This window comes from Enhydra lutris, unplaced genomic scaffold (assembly GCF_002288905.1).
Source record: "Enhydra lutris kenyoni isolate GAN:26980312 unplaced genomic scaffold, ASM228890v2 scaffoldscaffold93, whole genome shotgun sequence".
Classification (NCBI taxonomy): domain Eukaryota; kingdom Metazoa; phylum Chordata; class Mammalia; order Carnivora; family Mustelidae; genus Enhydra; species Enhydra lutris.
This window is the reverse complement of record NW_019154177.1, coordinates 6,138,494-6,147,163: the sequence shown is the minus strand read 5'-3', so window position 1 is coordinate 6,147,163 and position 8,670 is coordinate 6,138,494.

The following is an 8,670-nucleotide window of genomic DNA, read 5'->3' as shown; positions in this document are numbered from 1 at the left end:
GTGTATAGAAATGCATTGGATTTCTGTCTATTTATTTTGTATTCTGCAAACTTACTGAATTATCAATATTAGTAGTTTCTTGTTAGAGTCCTTCAAGTTTTCTATCTATAGTATCTTGTCAACTGCAAATAGTGAAAGTTTTACCACTTCCTTAGCAATCTGGATACCTTTTATTTATTTTTCTTGTCTGACTGTTGTGGGTAGGACCATATTAAATAGAAGTGGGAAGAGTATACATCTTTATCTTACTCCTGACCTTAGAGGAAAAACTCTTGTTTTTCCATTGAGGATGATGTTATCTGCCGCTTTTTCGTAGATGAGCTTTATTATGTCGATGTTCCTGGGACTAAACTTGCTTAGTCAGGGTTATTCATCTGCAATTCTCTTTCTTTTTTTCCTGTTTTATAAATTTCCCTTTCTTTAATAAATCCTCCCATCAGCCTTAAAACATACTCTGATATCACTTAGCCTGATTCAAAGACAGAAAAACTTCATATAACCGTACACATTCCTGCAACTCCCTCACCACTCCTCTGCTATTTTTGAGAGCTCAACTCTTGGTGGGTGGTCTCCATGTCTTCTCCTCCCATTTCATCCCAAACTCCCTCCAATTAATCTTTTGTAGATTTCATTGCACTGTATTAGTTCTTATCAAGATCTACTCCAGCCTCCACATGGCTAAGTGAGATCCAATTCTCCATTTTCATCATACACTATCATTTGACGTAATTGACCACTTCATCCACATTGAAATGATCTCTTCACTTGGATTCCATGACCTCATTCTCTCACTTCCTTCTACCTCACTGTCATTTCCTTCTCCTTTTCTCTTATCATCATCTTGATTCTGTGTCATATTGGCATGACATGAGGCTCAATTTTCATGCCTTTTATCTTCTTTTATCTTCCTTGACTTTCCCTATCTCTTTTGATTCTATAGTTTTAATAAATATTTATCTGTCCTCCCGACTTGTTATTCAAACTCCAGAGAAGGTGCATGATTATGGAAAAACTCAACGTAAAGAACACCAAGTTCTGCTGGATTTTATTTTTTTTTTTTTAAAGATTTTATTTATTTATTTAACAGACAGAGATCACAAGTAGGCAGAGAGGCAGGCAGAGAGAGAGGAGGAAGCAGGCTCCCCGCTGAGCAGAGAGCCCGATGTGGGGCTCGATCCCAGGACCCTGAGATCATGACCTGAGCCGAAGGCAGCGGCTTAACCCACTGAGCCACCCAGGCGCCCTGGATTTTATTTTTGATTTCGATTTTATAAGCTGACATGCAGGGAGACAAGTTTTACCATGTAAGCTATAAAATGAATTCCTAAAATATTTTAGTAATTCTATTTGAGCTTTTAAATCATTTGAATATTCTGACAGATGAGGAGAAGCCAATTATACTTATAATTAATTCCAAAAGCATTAAGATTGAACTTAGGTGAATTTGTTTCATTGCTTCCATAAGAGAGTAACATCAAGTTAACTTTTTCTGGTAGTACTTTATATGCTAGCTGACTTTTCATTTTTCTGTCTGAATGGAGATATGGTCTTCACTCTTCTTTCTCTTTCTTACCAAACTTTCCTCACAGCTCTAGGGGAATGTACATAAAGAGTGTAAAATACGTGACTCGGTAGATTTGAGACAGATTACAATGAGGTAATTAAATTGCTATTTAAGAAATAAAGGCAGTATACAGTATATTGGGTTTAAAACTTGGTTTCCTGAATATAAATGTTGATCATTTTATGTTTGCTCCTACTCTCCAATGATATTTTAAACTTTATGTATTGGCTCCTCATGGAAAAATTTGTGTAAACAGAGAGAAATCTTTCAAAATTGTTACAATCCTGAAAATGAGGAGTTATGGCCAATAGTTATCCAGAATCTTGGTGATATTTGTACCAACCACGTTTGAGTAGGGCTTTTGTAACAGGCATAATAGGAAAAGCATTAGACTGGAAATCATGGTACCTCCCACCAAATAGTGGTTTTCCATGAATCACTTCTCTCTGGGTTTAGTTGTCTCACCTGAAAAATAATGGGGTTGGACTTAGCGGTTTATTACAGTTCATTTAGGAACTTACATTTGATGACATATTTGTTTTTTGTTTTTTCTGTTGTTGTTGTTGTTTTTTTTTTCCCCATATCTTTAGGAAGATTGAAGAGATCGAAGGGGAATTTATGCCTTTCTGTGTGTGTGTGTGTGTGTGTGTGTGTGTGTATGAGAGAGAGAGAGAGAGAGAGAGAGAGAGAGAGAAATTTTGCAGGCTCTTACATGTGATTTCCTTTACTTCTGGTAAAAAACAAATCCCATTTTTATGTTCCTTGAAGTGGAGTCCGTGTTTTCTCTGTCTAGTATCCTTTTCATTTTACAAAGGGGTGCAACCCTTTCTTTTGAAAATTGCTCATTCTCCTTCCCCAGCCATGCGGTTCTTTTGATTCTTCGATGTTCTTGAAAAATTCCTTTCCTCTTTCATGATTATGAAATCAACCTGCTCCAACCCTAGACAGCTTTTCTCCTGATCATGCCTGACTGGTTGCGGAATCAGGCATGTGACTAAACTGGGGCACCAAAACTTTTCCTATAATTGTTCAAGCTAGAGATGAAGGACAAAAAGGCATTTCCTCATATGTGATGAAGCTGGGAAATAGGAAGCAGGTGGCTTCACATACTATTGTTCCCCGCTATGGAGAGAAAGTTGATCTCAGAGCACAATGTGATACAATGAGAAGCCAGGGAAGGGATGAGAATGCTGGCCTTAGGTGGTATTTGAGTCTGTGGCCAGCTGAATTACTCTACTTCCTGCAGTTATGTGAGCCTTCCAAACACTGTACTTTTTGCTTAAGTTAGAGTTTAAGGTGCTTCTGTTGCAACCAAGATTTATTACTGACTTTTAATTTCATAGCCAGGCTGATGTGGAAATTTGTGATAGAAGAAATAGTCATTGTTTCCTTCTTTCTTTTCTCTACCCTCCCACACACCTTTTTAAGCTGTCAAAATAATTGAGGACATATGGGAGGATTCTGCTATAAATTAGTATCAATCACAATCAAACATGGCTTACTATTGTTCTTGTCCATTCTTTGCCTTTTCTCTCTTCTTCTGGTAATAGTCCCTGGCCCCAGGAATGAGGATTTGACTCAAGATGCTATAATTACATTTTTTATGTCACAGTGATTAGTCCAAGATGTGAGCACATAACCCATGCCAGAGCAATGAGTTCCTTTCCCTGGGTTTTTTCAAATTAGATCAGAAGGCATGCCTCTTGGATTCCTAGGCCACAGAAGTACTATCCGATTGGTCTGATACGTTCATGGCTGGGTTGTCCACATACGGACTGGAAAACTGCATCTTTAGTGGGAGAGAATTAAGCTGATTTGCAAAAAAAGACAAAAATTTTGGAAAGAAAGCATCTGAATGCTTCAGGTTCCAGTTTCCACCAGCTAGAGGCCCATTGTCACAGTTGAGTTCTTGAGAAGCAGATGCTGAGGTGGGGTTTGGCGTGCTGGATGTTTTTAGGAATTAGTGCCCAAAGATTGTACACTGGGAAGTGTATCTTGCAGGGGAGAGGTCTCAGCGTTTTCTTCAGTGGAGGGAAGAATGCCAGCTCTTATCAGGGATGTGTGGGTTGCTTCCACAGGTTCCAACGTTTCAGAACACCCTGGAGTTTAAAATTTTGAAGGACTTTTGCCCACATGATTTCATCCCATGTGTCAGTGTCCCAACCAGGTCTTGATCTTCATCTAACAACTTGCTGTGGTTATTTTCCCCGTCTGGAGATTGGTCATTCTGACTATTAAGCCAGGATCGAATCCAGTGGTTGTCATTTTTGTTTGTATTTCCTTATGTTGTAGGAAATGAAGTCTCTTTGTGAGGGACCAGAGAGGCTTTTCTGGCTTTTACACTTTTGTTTTCATTCATCACCTGCACCTTTTCATTAAGTTTTCCCAGAAGGACCATTTCAAAGGTCTTAGGACCAGAAGCATGAGCATCACCTTGGACCTTGTTAAAAATTTAAATTCTTTGGCACCACCTTAGACCTTCTAACTTAGAAAAATTGTATCAGGGCCCAGAAATCTGTGTTTTACCAAACACTCCAAGTTATTTTGATTCACAGTAAGGTTTCAGACCCATGGTGTTGTCAATATCTCTTAGCATTAACCATTGGTATAATGTTGTCCTCTTAGTTGTGTAGTCAAAGCCCCTGTCAAATACCCGATACATCGTACCAGCTGGTGCATTCCCTTCTACTGGTATGCTGTTCCCATTCAACACTGCGTTTGTACTAACAACTGGAACTCCACCTAGTGCCAGGAACTGTCTAGACTCTACCTACCCAATGACTGAGTCCTTTCTCACTAAGGCTAGTTTAAGGTAGGATTCTACCACTTACCACTGAATGAATGAATCCTGACTAACACACCTGAAACACTTGAGTGTATATGGGAAATACATCTTTCTCCTAACATTATTAATACTAATCATTTAGGACCAAATACTCATATAGTTCATTACTGCTTACCGCATACTTTCGTATATTACTTCATGTGGTCATAACTGTGAGATGGGCAGAGCCCATTCTGCCATAGATACATACGGCTCTCTCTATCTGTGGATCATCTTGAGTTTTTCTTTTATTATGATATGAAACATAATGTGAAATAAGGTAGAAGCTTCTGGTTGTTCACAGCAGTGCAAGATGCTCTCATTCTTTTATTGCCTTTAATTGAAACTTGTTCCTATAATCTCAGGAGGACTGAAAAGATAAAGACCTGTCCTCTGACTTCCTCAGAGGCCTCTTCTGCAGGATTTGCTGTCACTAGGATGACACAATCTATCCACAAAGCATATGACAGTGTTCAATGACAATATTCCTCACACGCTCTCTGGGTGTGTATGCAGTTTCCAAATGACACACTTGATCCTATCATTTTGGCAGTGCTCACATTCAGTACAAATCACTGCTCTCCACTAACTGTGATTTACATTCGCTGTTGAGACAGACGAGCTGGTTTTCCCATTGCACTGCTTCTGTATTTTCCATCTATATTCTTGGTCTCTCGGTCTTGAAAACCAATTAGTAAGCTTTCCTTCTGCAGATATTTGGTTGCTGATATTTCAACCAATCACCCAGAAAACATTAGTTTAAACACCTAACAGTTGGGTGGTATGAAGTTTGAAATTGTGGCAGAGAATAGAAAATAAATAAGATATGGTCTAAGTCTAAAAAGCACTCTCTGCTTAGGTGAGTCTGTTAGGTTGGTTCCATGGATCCCAGGTCCAAGGTTGGCTCCTGCAAGAGAGTAATTGAGGTGATATTTTTAGAAAACCCTTGAAGGGGGAAAGAGAAACCAGAGAAAATAGGGGAAGGAGCCAGAGAAATAAATGTGTGGTTTGAGAAAACATCTGGCCGGATTGTTCTCGCTGCAGGATCCAGAGAGCGAATCATACAGCAGAGTATGTCCTACTTAGAGAAAAGGGACTGGACTGTTGACCTATTCCACTGGTCAGTCACTGGCTATGAGTTGCCTCCAGGGAAAGCTGGCGCCACACCCCAGACACCTTCAGGAGAGGCAGCTCCCATCAGCCAAGGACAGTTTCCTGGAGAAGGTTGTGGGCAGGAAACTTTTGTAGGCAATACCTGCAGTAGCTGAGCAAAGGGGAATCAGGGAAGCAACAGCTTCTCATATAGGAAAAATAATTACCTGTAATTCTAATAATAATGATAGCAATCTTAATAATAGGAAAGAATTATAGTGTTTCATATCTGTGATGCCTCGTTTTGAGTGCATTGTGGCTATTGACTCATTTAATCCTCAAAACACTCATGTGTGGATAGGTAGTATTATTATCTCCATTTTACAGATGAGGAAACTATGAATGGCCATGATCTTGGAGATAACATAGGAATCAAGGGAAAACAAAACCCAGGCATCGTGGAAAATGTAATTCACGCACTATGTCTATGGGAAAAATAAGGTAGACCTGGTGTTTGAAAGATGACTAGATGGATGTGGTTCTAGATAAGAACAGGTAAGAATCGAGAGGTACATGGATAATAATGAGGATATTGGCAATAACACTCTACTATTCATAAAATGTGCTTACCAACAATATATTTAGATTTCTACAATAACTAACCTGGTGAGATAGGACTTGGATTTTACTTTACTTTATTTTATTTTTTAAAAGATTTTATTTACTTATTTGACAGACAGAAATCACAAGTAGGCAGAGGCAGGCAGAGAGAGTGGGGTAGCCAGGCTCCCCACCGAGCAGAGAGCCCGATGCGGGGCTCGATTCAGGACCCTGGGATTGTGACCTGAGCCGAAGGCAGAGGCTTTGACTCACTAAGCCACCCAGGCATCCCAGGACTTGGATTTTAAAGAAGTTAAATAGTCACAGTGTTTGTGATCAACTTTCTGGCACTCAGGAGAGGTGTCTGAGCTAGACTTCTAGACCAGTTCTGTACTGTCCAAATGGGAATATTTTCAACTGATACAGCTAAAAGTAGAATAGAATAAATGTTTGAAGAGTGTTATGGTCTGAATTGTGTTTGCACAAAATTCAGGTGTCTAAATCTTAACCCTCCATGTGACTGTATTTAGAGTTAGGACCTTTAGGGAGGTAATTAAGGGTAAATGATGCCCTAAGCTTGGCCTTAATCCAGTATGTCTTGTGTCCGTATAAGAAGAGGAAGAGACCTCAGTGATGTGCACCCAAAGAAGAAGGCCTGCCTGACTAACACAAAGATCAGTGTCAATGACAACTACTGACAAAGACAGTCGTCACTAAGTGTATGGAACACACCCTTGGACTCCAGGACGCAGCAGATTGACACATGTAGTCCAACCCGATACATTAACTCTTACTGGTCTGCAAGAGTTGTCGAGACAAAACACCAGATTAGGTGGCTTTGGTAGAAGATTTTAATTTTCTCACAATTCAGAGATTAGCAGTTGAATGTCAAAGTTTTTGGCAGGGTTGGTTTCTCTGGAGGCCTCTCTCCTGGGCTTATAGGCAACATGTTCTCCCCGTGTCTTCATGTGGTCATCTCTCTGTGTCCTCATCTCTTCTTATAAGTACCCCACTCATGTTGGATGAGGACCTACCCTAATGACCTCATTTTAATTTAATTACCTCTTTAAAGACCCTATGTCCAAACACGGTCACATTCTGAGGTACTGGGGGTTCAGACTTCAACATATAGGAATTTTGGGAGGACACCATTCAGCCCATACCACTGACCATTTTTGAAAAAAACAAAAAACATACAAAAAAACTAAAAACCCTCCAAGTGCCTTGTACACATGGTATGTCACTCTACTGAGAAAATTAGCTGCAGATGTTTCCTTTTGTATGAGTTGTTTTGCTTTGTACCAAATGACTTTACTAAGAAATCTGCAGCTGATTGGATCGGTTGCTGAATGGGAGGTGGTTGGGAAGAGGGCTGGCCTGTTATGAGAATTCTCCTTAATAACGCTACTTTCCTGTGAGCAGGGAAAGTCAACCCAAACATACCCTTTGTATTGGTGGCTTTGAATTCATAGCCTACAAAGGGAAGTTAGAAACAGAAGGTAAAAGAGCAACAGAAAGATGATGAGTCAGGAATGGTGGGGTGATGGGCGTGGGAGCAACAGAAACCTTCTGTACTGTCATTGGTCTCTTTGTTCTTAGATCCATTTCTTGTGCTGCATGCGCATGGATGTATGTCGCTAGCTACTGGTTGTCTTAAGCCAATGGAGGAACTGGTAAGACATGTGCCTTCAGGAAGAAGGGAAAGGCCACTGTATTGTCCCCTCTCTTCCAGTCTTAGTTGATACTGCCTCCTGTATTCTGTATTACCTTCGTGATTCCAGCTCTGTCTGAAGCACCTTCTTCAATGGTCTCAGCTTCCATTAGTCAGGCTTTCCTTCCGCGATTCCATTTTCCTCCAGGTAGCTGTCCTTTGTGGAGTCTAGTAACACTGGACATCCTTTTGTCTCTTCAGCCCTCAGGAGGATAGCAGATTTTAGCTGTTTTTAATGAGCTCTTCATCCCCCAATAGGCTTCTTTCTCATCTCTTTCATCATTTGTGAAACCAATTCCTCTATTAAATTCCTCATACTTGAAATACCTAGAGTAATTTCTGCTTTCCTGACTGGACCACAGTTCCATCATTTTCAGAGGAGATGAATTCAAGAATCGTCAAGGCAACACCTATTCCATACCTAAAACATATGTATAGCATGGATAGCATTCTGTTTCCAGTCTTTGGTGTGAATTGCATGGACCCTTTTCAGAGTTTCTTCTCTGTCTCATAGGGCCATATATCCATCATCTGAGATACTTTAATGCTTTCAGTGAGAACCATCATCTGAGATACCTGAAGCCCATCTCTGAGTTTTGCAACCAAAGCAATGACCTATAAGGGAACAGCACTGTTATCAAAAAGGCAAATTATTTCTTTGCAGGGTCATAGAAATGGTAAAGCAGGACAGAGCCCAATAGCAATCTTCTTACTTACATGGATGTTTATCCCATTTACCCAATTACCCCTGGAATTCTTAGACTGGGATCCAGTAGGTAAGGCATGTGTAGTTAGAAGGTGGACCTTGTAATATTTCGCAGGCATTGTAATATTTCTTGAGGATTCTACCCCCTTTAAATTATTCAAACAGTGGAGATG